Below are 16,770 nucleotides of genomic sequence, written 5' to 3'. Positions count from 1 at the left end.
GGTTCCAATGGACTGCCATAATCTCCACGTGCACGTGGATATGCTGTCCACTGCTTCATCTGAGCCCTGAGGAGGCCCAGCTCTGACACTTTCACTCCATTGTCAGACCATGGAACCTGCAGTTCTCTTTATGGTTGGGGTTTGAGATCAGCGGTTCAGTTGGAGGGATCCCTAAAGAAATTTCATCTTAGGTGATTCCGGACCTGATTCTTGTGTGCACGCCAGTACAGGTCCAGCACAGTCTGTCGCCCCAATCAGCTTATGCATATGCTGGTGGTTGCACTTGCTGAGCCAGTTCTATTTCCAGCCCTGTCTTCTACACAAACCAATGGCTGTTGCATTCCAGCGTGATTCAGCCCAGGAGACCCTTGGCCCTCACACAAACCAGTGGGAGCTGCAGACTAATCAGAGCGACCCACAATAACTCCCACCAGACCCGTCCGCTGCTCTGGCTCCCGTTCTTGTCAGTATGTAGAGCAGACTTGTTCAGTCTGTCCCACATCCCATTCAGCACTCATACATGTCGATTGGCATGGAAGTCTAGTTCAACCCAATCAGTCCCACTATCCAGCCCACACACATGCTGGCGGTGCGGTTCTGTCTAACCACCGCTGCCCGAGTCCTGGTTTTTATGCTCTCCACTGGGAGTGATAGCCCAAGAGGGAGGTGCCCACTGTTTTCCTACAGGGCCACTCCCACTCGTGGATCATGCACTCTCCAGGCGGTTGTGAAGTTTAACTTGAGAGAATTACCACCCTCTAGTGCCAGCATCTGCCAGCTGATGCTGCAGCAAAGCCCAACCAACCCTCACCCACTCTGATTTGTGCTTGCACCAGTAGGAGCAGTCAGCCCAGCCTGGCTTTTCCCTGGTCTAGCTCACATGAGGCCCGCAGGTGTTACAGCCCTGCCTGGTATGGCCTGCCCCCATCCCAACTTATGCTCTCCACTGGGAGTGGCAGTCCAGCAGGGGAGCCCTCCACATTCTCCCTACTGGTTTTGCCACCCTCCGCCCACCCCTGGTTCTCACGTGTGCTGGTTGGGTGCTGTGGTCCACTCTGGCATGACTCCCCACTTGCCTTGGCATTTGCTAGTGGGTGTTACAACCTGTCCTGGCCCGGCCCACCCCCAACTTCTAGCTGGTGCTGGTGGGGGAGTATCACAGCCTAGCCCAGTCTAGCAGGAATCCAATCCCAGCCATAATGTGTACTGGTATGTGTTGCGACCCAACCTGGTACTACCCACACTCTGTTCTGGTACTCGGATTCGCCAGTGGGTGATGTGAAAGGTTCAGCCTAGTCTTTCCCAACTTATGCTAAATGTATGCCAGTGTGTGTCTTTCCCTGGCCTGGTCTGGGCTGCTCTGTATTTTGGTTCTTGCACTCACATTCAGGGACTGTGTCCTGACAGAGCTGTTTCCCAAGCTGCTCTATCAGAACCTCTCCCAGTGCCAGATCTCGTGCATACCAGTGGGTCCATGGGCCAGCCCTACTTAGTCTAAACCCTGTCCTAGCGGGAACAGTGGCCTTTCTTGACTGGCCTTCAACCCATTTCTGGTTCCTACTGTTGGATGTTTCAGCCCAGCCAAGAGACTTTCATGAGAAAATAGCTGCAAGTTTTTTTTTTAATTAGCACCAGTTCTACACAACCTTTTCAATAGAATATGGAAAGAGATTCGAAATTGCTATCACCCTTTTGTTAACAATTACAAAAAACTAATACAAAGAAAAGGGAAGAAACAATATTATCCCCCAATATCCCTAATGTATATTCAATAAAGATCCTAAAATACTACAGAAATAGTGTGTTGGCATAATGTAAGAAACTATGCATTCCCGCGTGGGAGACCAGGAAGAGGTTCCTGGTTCCTGGTTCCCGGCTTTGGATCGGCGCGCATCGGCCCGAAGCCACTAGGCTCACTTGGGGAGTGAATCATCGGACGGAAGTTCTTCCTCTCTGTCTCTCCTGCTCTGTGTATATCTGGCTGTAATAAAATGAATAAATCTTTAAAAAAAAAAAAAACCTATGCATTGTGCACACCTTGTGTTATTTCAAACATTTAAGACTAATTGAGTATTAGAAAATCAATCAACGTAATTCACTATTTTAACAGACTAAAGAAGAAACATCCCATGGCCATATGAATTAAGGGAAAGCATTTAAAATTTGTTGACAACCATTCAAGATAAAACCTACCAGAGAAGTAAAAATAAAGAGCAGTTTCTAAATCTCATTAAGGACATCTGCAAAAATCCTGAAGGTAATATTATGCTCAAATGTGAATGAGTGAATGAATATTTTCTCCTAAAACTAGCCTTTTCAATATGGTGCTCAAAATTCTAGAAAGTGTAACAGAGCGCTCAAAAGATGAGGTCTTACAGAAAGACAAGAAGTAGCACAACTGTCTAGATGTGCAGACTTGATTGCTTATCTAGATAATCATGTGTATGAGTGTGCGTGCAAACAGCTACGTATGTGCTCTTAGAGATAAAACTTTGTTGAACTAATAACCTGATCTCAGTACATAATTTTCAAACCCTTCTTCAGCTTTTCTTTTGTGTCGCAGCTCAGAAATGTAGCAAGCTAATCCTCTGACTGCATGCAGTGCTGGCATCCTACCTGGGCTCTGGTTCACGTCCCAGCTACTTCACTTTAGGTCCAGCTTCCTGCTTATGGACTGGGAAGGCAGTGAAAGCCCCTACACCCACATGGGAGACCTAATGGAGGCTCAACCAGCACAACTCCAGTCATCCTGTATTCACAAACTTTCCCTCCTATGTGACATACACACATAAACAGACACAGAATGTGCAATTAGTTCTATTTCTATGGAGAAGCTTGACTAATACAGTCGGAAATTGTGATCACTAAAACTGAATAAAAGTTAGCAGGATGGAAAACTAAACAGAAAAATTAAAGAGATTCATTACAGGATACTTAAAAGTAAAGAAAGTGGTATATATTTTTTTCTGTCACTTATTTAATCTCTGTAGCTGTATACACACATGTACATTTGAATGCTCTGTGTGAATTCCTTACAACAATGGAAAATAAGGAATAAGGGAGAAAGAGGTACAAGGGTTGAGAATAAACTTCAAATGATCACTTTTGTAACATTGAGCACTCATTTTTCTTAGCTGCCAGAAATATAGGTTGCGGATTACTTGCAACTGAGTCTTTATTGAAGCATTAACATTGGTATAAAGTAGTTACTTCTGGTATTATGCCTGGGGGGATATCCCATCAAATGATTACTTGGTACCTCATCTCTCTGTGCAAAACTGTAGGAGACTATTCAAGCATGGGATTTCCGTCTCATGATCTCTTTTCAGGGAATCTAACCTAAGACAATAATGCCAAGAGTGTTCCCAGAAAACCAGATGGAAAATGTTCATTAAGAGCTGACTCACCTGTGACTTGACCGATGAAAACCTCAGCACTGACAGCCCTATGTTAGAGATCAGTGTGTGAGCTGGAATGTGACACTGGTGAAAGGAAATGGACTGGCTGATTCAGTATCTAAGGCATTAATGAGAAACAGAATTTATAGTTTAAGAGTTATGGAATCAGGTTGCAGATGCTTTGGGCTATTGCTCAATTAGAGAAAGACAATGTCAAGATGAGAATGACTTAACAATCAGTTTAGGGGGAAGTGTAAAGTTCAGAGTGCTTCCTCAGTGGGATATGGCAATACTCCTGTATCAATCCTGTAGTTAGAGATTGAAACAGCTGATGGTAAGATTCAAGATTTAATTAGGTGGGTAACAGAAATTTAAAGAACATTGTGGTGGAGAATTCAATAATACACTAGCCATCACTAGAAAAGAGTAGAATTCTAACAGTTGAAATAGACAAATTAGAGACTTACACATTTTAATCCTTGAAAACTAAATTCTTTGAGACAAAGTTTTTTTAAGATTTATTTATTTTTATTGGAAAGTTGATATACATAGAGGAGGAGAGACAGAGAGGAAGATCTTCCGTCCGATGGTTCACTCCCTAAGTGAGCCGCAATGGCCATTGCTGAATCGATCCGAAGCCAGGAGCCAGGAACCTCCTCTGGGTCTCCCTCACGGGTGCAGGGTCCCAAGGCTTTGGGCCATCCTCAACTGCTTTCCCAGGCCACAAGCAGGGAGCTGGATGGGAAGTGGAGCTGCTAGGATTAGTACTGGTGCCCATATGGGATCCTGGCGCATTCAGGGCGAGAACATTCAGGTGGTAGGCCAGGCCACCGGGCCCGAGACTGAAAGGTTTTAAATTGATCAGTTCTTCTTCAGTGTAGACTAGTGAGGGAGAGTCAGCTTTAGAAGCTCAGTTTTGGCTGCCTCCACAGCTGTATTCCAGGACTGACCACAGAATATTCTGTTATAGAATTATGCTCTCAGGTTGCAGCGAGATGCCAGCAACACAAATAACTGGGGCCAGGTGGTGATAATTCAGCATTCAAAGAAAAGTGGTCACAATGAATGCAATGCATGGTGAGGTCAGAATGGCCTTGTGTTCTTATCCACAAATAGAATGAAGATGGTTAACTGAATACTGAGGTCCAGGGGCAAAATAGATGGGTTACCAACAAGTGCATTATTTATTTTGTATAATTAGAAGAAACCTAGAATGACTGACTGTTCAGAAGGCTGAGCCCAACCATCCGAGAACCTGTCATAAATCATGTGCTTCATTTCCAGACTTGAGTATGTTTTAATATTCAGGTTGCACTGACGGTGTGGAGAAACTGAGCAGAAATGAAGAAGGATCTTGTAAAAACCAGTCAGTTCCAACACCTACTGAAAGGATTTCCTCTTTCTTAGTTCTTGACAATGACATTTACTCATAAAAACCACACACTCAGGAAAGAAAAATATTGAGACTTATTTGAGGCTAATTGGATAAACACAACATCTAAGAAGACACTGAGACCCAAAGTGCCATTGTGGTCCCAGCAAGAGGCAAATGTGTAGCTGTTAGATAGTAACTGGAACTCCCTGCCATAAGAAAAAAAATAGTAATGCTGTAGATTTACTGACTCAGTTGACCTAATCAGTAAATGTTTCATTTACCCTGACATGTTCATGATAATGAAGGGCATCATTTTACTTTAAAGAGCTGTTGAAATATTGACACAAAATGCTTATTTTCATTACATGTCTTTATGTCATACCGTAAAAATATAAAGAAATGAGATAGCTGCTAGGAATATAATCAAAAAAGCTTCACATCTGGGATTGTTACAGGATCCAAGAACAAAACCAAAGCAAAGAGGCATTTGTAGTATACAAACATTGTCATCTTTCAAGCTTTATTTAACCCACGTTCATGATTTGAATGATGTAAGGTGTATATCTCTGCCTTTCATAATATTCCAGATAACTTTTATAAATGTTTTTCTTCTAAAAACAAAATCAAATATTCACCATATTAGGACTAATAATTAAATTTTTCAATCTTGAGTATTTCTTGTAGGAATCTGAATAAAGTTGGAATGTTTTAAGGTTATATCACCATCCCATTTTTTTTAATGTTTACTTACTTATTTAATATAGTTAAATGACATTTAGTAGGCACTAGTCAAAATTTCATTACAATACTGTCAAAATTCACTCATGTAATTTCCACAGCAGTTTTGTGGATAATATTCACCACTTTATAGAAAGGAAATTGAAATTTAGGGAAATCATGTGTCTAGGGTCACAAAGCCACAGATGAGATGAGGCCTGAATAACAGTAATATCAAAGTCCTTGTCCTTTAAAACTACACATTTTCCTCTCCAGGTATTGACTTCAGAGTAAACCTGAGTGAATCATGGAAGTAATAAAGTCTCTTATAACTTAAGTTATGCTGCTATAAAGCCAGAGAATCCATTATTTTAACTACCTTTTTTCAATGTGCTCAGTATAAATCCTACTTCCTGGCATATAGATGGTGTATATTTGCTGATAGGAAAAGAGAACGAGAGATCAACACAGGAGAAGGAGAATGCCACAGAAGTTGAGAGAGCCCTGTATTCCAAGCACTCCTCAACCCCTATTTAAACACAGTTGTTAAAAAATGGCAATAACTATTTCCATTCTCTGAGCATATATACCCATTGAAATGCTCAGCCCATATGTTCATGCCCACTATCCCTTGAGTCTCGCGAAGCTGTAAGGTGAAGACCACTGGTTTCCCTATTTTCAGAGGAACAGAATTCATCCGTGAGAGGATATATGGTTGCCTGAAATTGTCCATGTGTCTGACTCCAAAGCAACTATGGTGACTACCAGGGCATGTTATCCAGGTAAATGATTACACTGCACTTTTCGTCATAATGCAGACTGACTTTGTTTAGGAATTACGCTTTGGTTTGGTTTCCCATTTGCTCTCTTTTAAGTTTTACTGATTTATTTGAAAGATAATGTGACACAGAGAGAAGGAGAGACAGAGAAACTCCATGCATCTTCTGACTCACTTTGCAAATGACTTCAACAACTGGTACTGAACAAGCCGAAGCTGGCAGCCAGAAACTCAGCCTGAGTTCCCTCTGAGTGGTGTGGTAGGAAGTCAGCACTTGTGCTCATTGTCACTCTGAGATGGGATTCAGACAGCATGAGAGACTGCTGCAGCATTCACCCCTGCCCTGTGGCTTTACTCCTGTTTATTTCATACTAGGGGAGTTTTCATTTGATGCTATGGGGATTGCAATCATAGAAGTCGGCTTATGTGTACTTTTGTTCTTGTCGGTAGTTCATGGCTCTGATACCTATCACCTGCCCAGTTCTGGTGGGGGAATGATGAAGAAGCCTTGGGAAAAGCAAGAACGCTTACTATTGGCTTCTACAGCCTCCCTGTATGCTGAGGAGGTGGAAGCTAGATTTGATAATAAAGAGTTTTCTTTGTGTTCACTCATTATTTATGCCACATCTGCCTCTCAGCATTTGTGTCAATGAGTCACTGTAATTATAGCCGCTGGATAATTTCCTCCATTTTACAACATATACCGGATTGTGTGAACACTTTGTCAGAGAGCAGCAACATTTATTTTCTTCCAGTACCATCTGGCAGCCAGGTCCAGTTTTGTTAGACCTTTTTATTTGCCAAGCCCCATGAAGTGGCTTCTGTTTTTACCCTCTCTAACCAAAAGTGAGGTTTGAGAGCCTTGGCTGTCTGTGGAAGCATGGGATAGGAACTCCCTGTTTATTTGTAAAAGCCAGAATTCTGGCTCAAGAATTTGCTCCAAATGATTTATAGAACAACCAATTAGACTGCGTTGGAATGATGGGGCAGTGGCAATCAGAGCACAATCATACCACTACTAGTCTACCTGCCTGAAACAAGCAACACCCTACTATGCAGGCATTTGTTTTAAGGTGGAAATATCTGTGCTATTACATCATGGAGAAATTTGTGAACAAGTAGAAATTCAACCAGAGTTGAATCCTGCTTATCAAGGATGCCTCATCACTAAGTCGATTGAGAAACACTGGGGTAGGGTTGAAGAAATATTTTGCTTAAAGACAATGCTGGTTTGGTTAATATACTACATTGAAGAAGAGAACAAGGACCTTGCATAGTATGACTGTTTTCTGATGAATGCATAAATGTTCAGTGACTAAAGTGCCATTTATTGTTGACATGGTATTTACTAGGTGAGTTGGAAGGCATCATAAATGAACTCTTACTTGTTTTCGATGGTTCTTTCCAAGCAAAATACAAATTCCCATTTATATTCTTGTTATTGAACTGAAGTATAGGCAGTTCACACACACACACACACACACACACACACACACACACGAGAATCTAAAATAAATGGAATAAACGGATGCCTAGATTTTCCTGTTTGGAGGGAATAATTTTCTTTTGTTGCTAATGTGGGAAGAATTCTTGATTACCTACCTCTGCTGCAGGCTGCCTGTTCTTCCATTGGGATCACACAAAATTCCCCATGGGTCTCCTCTTCACTTTCTCTTTTCTTTGGTTCCACACATAGAGGCATTGCCTCTAGAATGTCTGTTAAAATCCAACCTGAGATGCTGCGGTTTCAGCTTCATGGTTAAAATGCTGGTTAGGATGCCCTCCTCACACTTTAGAGGATTTGGATTTGATGCCTAGCTCTGAATATCACCTAGAGTTTCCTGGGAGACAGAGTGCTTCCACAGGTTTTTGGATTCCTGTTACCCATGTGGGAGACTGGAATTAATTTCCTAGTTATTGTGAGCATTTGGAAAGTCAACCAAGAAATAAGAATCTCTGCCTTTCTCTTTCTGTCTCTCTCCCTGTCTTTGTGTCTCTTGCATGTCAGATAAAGAAATAAGTCAACTTAAGAGAACTGCTCCTGGGCCCGGCGCGATAGCGCAGCAGTTAAGGTCCTCACCTTGCATGCACTGGGATCCCATATGGGCACTGGTTCTAATCCTGGCAGCGCTGCTTCCTATCTAGCTCCATGCCTGTGGCCTGGGAAAGCAGTCGAGGATAGCGTAAGACTTTGGGACCCTGTACCTGCGTGGGAGAGCCGGAAGAGCTCCTGGCTCCTGGCTTTGAATTGGCGCAGCACGACCATTGTGGTGACTTGGGGAGTGAAACATGGACGGAAGATCTTCCTCTCTGTCTCTCCTCTCTGTATATCTGCCTTTCCAATAAAAAAATAAATAAATCTTAAAGAGAGAGAGAGAGAGAGAGAGAGAGAGAGAGAGAGAGAGAGAGAGAGAAACTACTCAGAAATTGCTTATTTTACTTCTGTTAGTGTGGGCAAATTCTGTGATTTTTTTTCAACATTTCCTTTTTCCAGAGCAAAGCACTTTCTCAGAACAAAGTATAAAGAAGAGGCAGACATCATTTGCTTGACAGAAACAAACTGGAGGCTTCCAGGTACCATGAAGAAAAATATCAACAGGGAAATAATTGTGGGGTATAGACAACTTTACGGTTGAGATAAAAATGAAATCTCAGGAAGAACTAAAAATTCTGAGCAATTCTCCACCCAGTCTGGAGCTCTCAAGACCAACATCATTATTTGATCTCAAAGATGTCAATAAACCTTTAAATTAGTAGGTATGTTAGCTGTGTGGTATGAAAGCTGTGTGCAAATATGATTTTCCTTGATTGTTTTTTAAAACAACCATGACTGTTCCTACTGGGAGCTGATAAAGCTTTTGTTTTAGGCAATAATTATTCTTTACATTTAAATTCAAAAACTGTGTTTTAATTGAGGAAAATAGACAACATTTGTTCTAAGCAACTTGTTATAGTGGAATTTAATAGTAAGAAAAAAACTAAAACCAGGTACAAGGTTATCGTCTTTTTCAATACTACAATTTTGCTGCTAAAAAAAAGAAGCTTTGTTATTTAAGAATACAAAATTGTGATTCACAAATCAAGTCTTTCCATCTCTCCTGGGATATTGTCCATTATCAGAGCATTCTTGGTGGGTAAATATGTAAATTATTATGCAAAACAGGATGGAGTAATTCAAATTGACAGTTGCCCTATTTAAAACGAAAAATCACAATGTGGAAGCCTGGAAAATGTGTCTACTGAGAACAAAAGAATTGTTTGATATTATTTTCATATATGTTTCAAGGAAATGAATTCCTCTTGACTTTCTATCTTAAAGCAATTTTTAACCAGCAGACTGTTAACAGAGATAATTCCATAGGAACCTTTAACTTTTAGTGCTACACATATCAGAGACTATAAATTATTATCTTTGCCAATCTGCTCACATGTGTAAAGCTGTATATTGCACTTTCTATGGATATCAAATACAGCTGGTAATTATTGCAAGAATTAATTGATTCCTATAACTGAAGGAGCTACCATTTTATTTATTTTTTTAAGATTTTTTATTTTTTATTGGAAAGGCGTATAAATAGAGAGGAGAGACAGAGAGGAAGATCTTCCGTCCATGGTTCATTCCCCAAGTGGCCACAATAGCTGGAGCTGAGCCAATCCGAAGCCAGGAGACTCCTCCAGGTCTCCCATGTGGGTGCAGGGTCCCAAAGTCTTGGGCCATCCTCAACTGCTTTCCCAGGCCACAGGCATGGAGCTGGATGGGAAGTGGAGCAGCCGGGATTAGAACCAGTGCCCATATGGGATCCCAGCGTATGCAAGGCAAGGACCTTAACCGCTGCGCTATTGCGCCGGGCCCAGGCGTTACCATTTTAATTCCCTACTGCACCAAGTCCACCAGTTTTCTAGCACTTGAGCTCATGAACTCTTACTATGACAACAGAATGAGATGACCTTATTCTTGTGACTGACAAATTCCCCACCTAGATACTCATTCCGTTTGCTTCATAATTTTTCTCCAGTTGTTATATGTAAAAATTTATTTTTTCTTTGGTGTCTACTTTCATCTTTCTGGATTCTTCCCACCATAACAGCTTTAACAGTATTCATCTTAAAAATTAAAAAAAAATATCTTGACTCATAACCTTTTTATTTTCTCATTTTTATACTTTGCTTTATAGCAAAACTGCTTGAAAAACATTCTGTAAAAAAGAATATTTTCAGTTTCTACTTTTTCATCTTCTATTCACTCCTCAATGTAATTAAAACCAAGCTTTCATCCCGATTCTACTGAGTGATATGGCTCAGTATTCAAAGGTCTCCAATGACCCAGAACTTGCTAAAGCTACTAGTTAGAATTATTTGAGATTTCCTTATTATTTGAAAGGTAGAGTGACAATGGGAGAGAGATCTTCCATTCACCAGTTCATTCTCTACATGGCTACAGTGGTTGATCCTGGGTCAGGCAAAACCAGGAGCCTGGGTTTTCCACACAGTGGTAGAGGCTCATGTAGTTGAACTATCATCTAGTTTGCCAAACTCGTTGTCAGGCAGTTGGATTCCAAGCAAACACAGCAGAGCATACATGATTTAGATTACCACTCCCGGATGGAATGCTGATGCTGCCAGCAGTGGCTTACTTATTGAGCGATAATGTTCACCTGCTGGTTCGGTTGTTTGTTTGCTTTCTGGTTTTTTATTTCCTCTTACCTGCTTTCTTAGCAGCTCTTGACATTATCTTCCTGACATACTCTCAAAGCTTTACTTGAACTTCAGGGCCTTTCTCAGTTGTCAAAACAATGATGTCCTTTATGTCTTTCTCTCCAGGGGTTTACTCATAGTTATACTCACTCTCTGAATTATCTAATCTAGTCTTGTGTTATTGAAAAATTATCTCTCTGATGATTACTTTAAAATACACACATACAAAAAATACAAAAAAATGTTTAAACTTTTTTTTTTCAGAAATCAGACTCATTCAGCTGCCTACTTGCCATCTCCAGTTGGATGTGTAGTTGGTGCCACAAAGTTGTCATACCAGAAAAAAAAATAACTGTTGTTTTTTTTCTCCCCATACCTTCCCTTCCTGAAACACAAACTCACAGAATCCTCTTCTAATCCTCTTCTAGCTTACAATGTCATAGTCATAACCTTAACTAACACTTGATTTCTACTTCATGTTCAATTAATCAGTAGCTTGTGTTCTATGTACAGTATTTATTTAGAATTTGTGCTCGACTTCTACAATGAGAATCACAGATCTCATCTCCCGACTGGCATTCTGTGGCGGTGTCCCTCACCACAACACCTCCATTCATTGTCAGTGCAATTTCAAAAAGTTACTTTTATTTATTTATTCGTTTGTTCTTTTTACTACCATGAATTAAGATGTTTATTGGCAATTTCAGTTCATTCTCTACTTCTCTAATAATTTAAGAAGTTATATAATAATGTCTAACTCTCAATTGAGTAATGTCTTATGGAAATGTTTGTGTAGAAATGCTTCCAGAGTTTGAAAATGCTGGCTGACTCCAGCAGCAGGCAAAGGATGACAGCTCAAGCACTTGGAAATTCCTACTGACATGGGAGACTCAGACTAAGTTTTGTACTCCTGCTGGCCTAGTTGTTGTGTGTGTATTTGGAGAGTTAACCAGTTTATAAAACATGCTTTTCTGGCTGTCTTTCTGAGTATTTCTCTCAGCCTTTCAAATAGATAAAAATGATGAATGTTTCATATATATTCACTTTTATGGCTGTTTAAACATATAAATGCCTCTCCATCCCACTGCCCCACCTGCAAACTGAAGTCTTGCTGAGAGCAAGCTTTGTCTCCTTCCTTCTTACATCCTGCACAGCACTCAGAAGACCTGGAACTCAACTTAGCATGTGTTCTGGTGTGTATTTGAATACTTAAACAAAAGAAATAACATGAAGGTGATTAACAGTTGACATTTTATTTAAAAAGAGGGTGGTACTAGTATACCCAGGAACTAGCTCTGGCAGCTAGTACCTTAAGTGAGTAGTTTATTCACAAGCAAGGGAAAGAGAAAAATGACCAGTGTTTCATGGTTATTAGTAACCTGAAATCAGCAGGCATGATGGATCCTAACTTGGCCCTACAGTGAATGCCTGGGCTTTGTTGTTGCACTCATAGAACCATATGAGTGTGCCCTGTATAAACTAGTGGAGTCCTCATCCGCATTTCCTGTGAGCAGTCCTGTTTGCTATCTGCTATTTGCAATTAGAAACTGATTTTCAGAAAATTTGCAAGATTAGTCAGAAGTAATGATGAAAGAAAAAAGAAGAGCATTGAAAGAAAAACCTACAAAACAAAATCGTGTTAATAGTGCATGGATGAATGTCTTCAATTTTATCTTTGAAAACTAATTTAAGACACATTGAAAATTCCTCCTACACTTTCTAAAATCCCTTGGCTTTCCTAAAAACAGTACACCTTTTAGGGTTTATTTCTGGTTCCATAGTGCTGTAGGAGAAATTAGTCAATTAAAAATATGTATAGGGCCCGGCGGCGTGGCCTAGCGGCTAAAGTCCTCGCCTTGAAAGCCCCGGGATCCCATATGGCCTCCGGTTCTAATCCCGGCAGTTCCACTTCCCATCCAGCTCCCTGCTTGTGGCCTGGGAAAGCAGTCGAGGACGGCCCAAAGCTTTGGGACCCTGCACCCACGTGGGAGACCTGGAAGAGGTTCCTGGTCCCGGCATCGGATTGGCGCGTACCGGTCCGTTGCGGCTCACTTGGGGAGTGAAACATCGGATGGAAGATTTTCCTCTCTGTCTCTCCTCCTCTCTGTATATCCGGCTTTCCAATAACAATAAAAAGTCTTAAAAAATATATGTATATATATATGGTTTGTGAGTCCACATTGCAGTTCTAGGGCCTATATCAAACTGATGTCACCTATGTCCATTGGATTCACTATCTCTAGGACAGAACACAAGTAAACAACCTTCTCTACAGAGAATATGCTTTCAGAGCAGTCTGAGTAGCAAGGCTTGAAACATAGGCATCTCTTTTTGGGATGTCAGCTCAAACCCTGTCTGCTCTGCTTCTGATCAGCTTCCTACAAATCCACAATGCAAGGTAACAGATAATGACCCAAATACTTGGCCCTTTACCACAGAGGAAGGAGACCAGGGTGGAGATCTTTGCTCAAGAGTTAATATGGCACAACCTTGAATATTACACTCATTTAGAAGTTAACCAGAAGGTGAGAGATCTCTCTCGATTGTGTGTGTGTGCCTTACTTTGCATGTCAAGTAAATAAATAAAATAGACAATATTGAACTGAGCTCAAATATCTACTGGATCTAACATTGTTTAAATCAGTAAATGTTGCTTCATTTTACTCATCCATTTGTTCATTTCATCATTTATTATATACATAGACACATCAGCCAATCCATTTATTGAGTGCATACTAAATGCTAAGCACATTGGGAAACTAAAAGTCTCTTGCATTCATACATGTTCATATATGAGGAGCCCAATGATATGAAATAAAATATTTAGTACATATTTTGAAAAAAAATTCCTTGTGGTAATATTAAATATTACAAACAAAATAATGTGAAGGAAAACTGGCTAGGAGAGGTAGAGAATCTGTAGTTTTGTGTATCAGGATGTATTTGAGAAAGGCTTTCTCCCACATGGGTGTCAGGGGTCAAAGGCTCAAACCGTTTTCAGATGCTTTCACAGTGGCATTTATCAGGAACTGGATCATTGATGAAGCAGCCCAAACTCCACCCAGCACAAACGATTGCCAACATTGCAGGTGTTGGATTTTTCCTGTGATCCTCAATGTAGGCTCCAATAAGGAATATTTTAAAAATTCAAAATAGCCAGTTGATCCCAAATTCAGGCTTTTTCTGGTCTGTAAATCCAGGCATCTACCTGTCCATTTAATGATAAGCATGTTTGGTATTGTCGATGCAGTAGTCACTGTTCCAAGAATGTGGAGCTCAATTTTTATATTCTAGAGTTAAAGAAAGGCAGTAGTATGACTCGCTCAGTAGAGTGGTTATACCTACTCTGGTTCCTGGAAAGGTCTATTTGAATGTAGCTGCAAGCTCAAAGGGTCCAGGAATCCAGTTTGTGCTCTATATTTTGCTTTTCAATTCCTTTGTCTTTCACTGGCTTTCATGAGAATGCTCAAAAAATTCCCAGAAGTTCATCTTAAAACCAGTTTACTTCAGCACCAAAAAGGCTTTTCAACATTTTTTATTATTTATTGGCAAAGCAGGGAGGAAAACAGATGAGGAGAGACGCAGAAAGAAAACAAGAGAAAAACAGAGACAAAACTAACTGACAGGAATACAGGAATAGGGAGAGAAAGGAAAAAGAAAGAAATAGAGGAAGGGAAGGAGAGTGAGATGGAGAGACAGACAGACAGAGAGAGAGAGAGACAGAGAGAGAGAGAGAGAGATCTTTCACCCACTGGGTCATTCACCAAATGACCAAAACAGAAAGTTTGTGCCACTGCCTGAATTTATCCAGGCTGCTCATGTGGATGGCAGGACCCAAAGACTTGATAGCCACCCCTCCATTTGCTTCTCTCTTGAGCCTATTATTAGAAATCTGGGTTGTAGGCAGTATAATTAAGACTCAAGTCAGTAACCTTGTGTTGGATGCCAGCATTGCAAGAACTGGGTTAACAACTGAGTCATGATGCCAACCCTCCAAAAATGTATGAAGGGTCTTCAAAAAGTTTGTGAAAATAGGTGTGCTGTGAATAAACTGCATAGAATTAAAAAATATTTGACACCCACATGAGCATCTTTGATAGCCAAAGCTAAGTTTACTGAAATGCTCTCATATTTGTGAGCCTACAATTGTGCAGCAATTCATTCTGTGAGTTGGAATCAGTCATATGTGAGCTGAGCAGAGAATTGGGCATATATAAGGAGAAAAGTGCCGAAAGAGGAAAATATGGGGAAGATCAGATTGGTCTTTTCAAAGTTTCATTCCTGAAGGTTTTGAAGCAGAGAAAAGTCTCCTGTCATTCTGACTCAAGTAAGCCAGGAACTGTTTTAGTAGTTGCTGGGGTATCTCCTGGACTTGGAAAACCAGCCCATTTCAAAGTTCAGTTTGATACAGTGACTCCTAAGACAAGTAACTCTGGTTTGGCCTGGTCTGTTGGCACTAAAACAGGGTGTAATCCAAAACCATGGCCTTCCATATGTGCGGCTGAACACATTTATATGCTCATGCTATTTTGCTCCACAGTGAGCAATAACTTTGGTATATGACTCAAAGGAGACATATAAGGCACCTTGCACACCATGCACAGCTAATCCTTCAACTCAATACACAGCCTTTTGTCACTTATTTCCCACAATAAGAAGATCAAAAAGTGGGAACACTATTGCTCAAGAGTTAAACTATCTTGGTATGAGATGACATGAATAGTGAGTGACAGACGTGAGATTCAAATACAGTAGGTGGTCTCAGTAAAGCTTATAGACATCTGAGAAAGGATTTGAAAATCTATGGAATGGAAATTCCACACCGCAATACAGGAATTAGAATTGTTTGCTTATGTTTCTTTTTCTTCACATGTACCTAGAGATTCTTGAGAATCAAAAATCCTACAGTTTTAAATGTTTGCCTCCAGAGTTCAACACAGGAATGTTGAATTAATATATCAGAGTGGTTTGCAAGGTCTGATCCCTCACTCAATTTACCTGGGAGATTATTTTGTTACTTTCATCGAAGCAGATGAAAAACACAATCGATGTATGATAAATAACTAGAACATGAGGTAAATGAGAGCCAGCTAGGATTCAGTATTTGCTGGACATACTACCATTTCTCAAAAATGTCTTTGACCATTTGAGTCTTAAGTAGGTCTTCTCTTTGGGAGAAAGTAACAAAGCAACAAACAATCCCTGTACACACACAGTCTATCATCTGTGTTCATGCAAGCATGTTGCAGACATTAAAGGGACACTGAGCAACATGTCTTAAATGAATGGATAAATGAAAGAAGGAATAAAGGAAATATAAAATCATAACCGGTAAGTTTTTAGTCACACCACCTGAGCGTGGCACCCATCACCTAAGAGTCAAACCAAAGGATCAATCATTAGTCAAAACCTACCACCTGTCACAGTCCAGAGGACTCACTGAAGTGACCTCTGAGTCTTTGTGGCGTCTATAAGGATGGATGATATTAGAAGTGACCATAGCAGATGGTCTGGTCTGGACTGTGGCATTAAAACAATTAGCTTAAACTATGTATCCTTTGGCAAAATGCCACTACCAGTTTTTGTAACTTTTTGTTTATGGCGTGTGTGTGTGTGTGTGTGTGTGTGTGTGTGTGTGTGTGTATGCGTGTCTGGAAATTTTTGACTTTTTTTCCTGTTTTTCTCAGGTTGGGAGTCTTCAGCGATGGCGCACACTGTAAGAGGCAGCTCATGCCTTTCCTTAAGCACCTGCCTCCAGCATTTATGTACTAATGAGAAATTTTCGCTGAGATAAGGTCAATCCTACC

Source organism: Ochotona princeps, chromosome 5, assembly GCF_030435755.1.
Source record: "Ochotona princeps isolate mOchPri1 chromosome 5, mOchPri1.hap1, whole genome shotgun sequence".
NCBI lineage: Eukaryota > Metazoa > Chordata > Mammalia > Lagomorpha > Ochotonidae > Ochotona > Ochotona princeps.
This window is presented reverse-complemented; position numbering follows the sequence as displayed.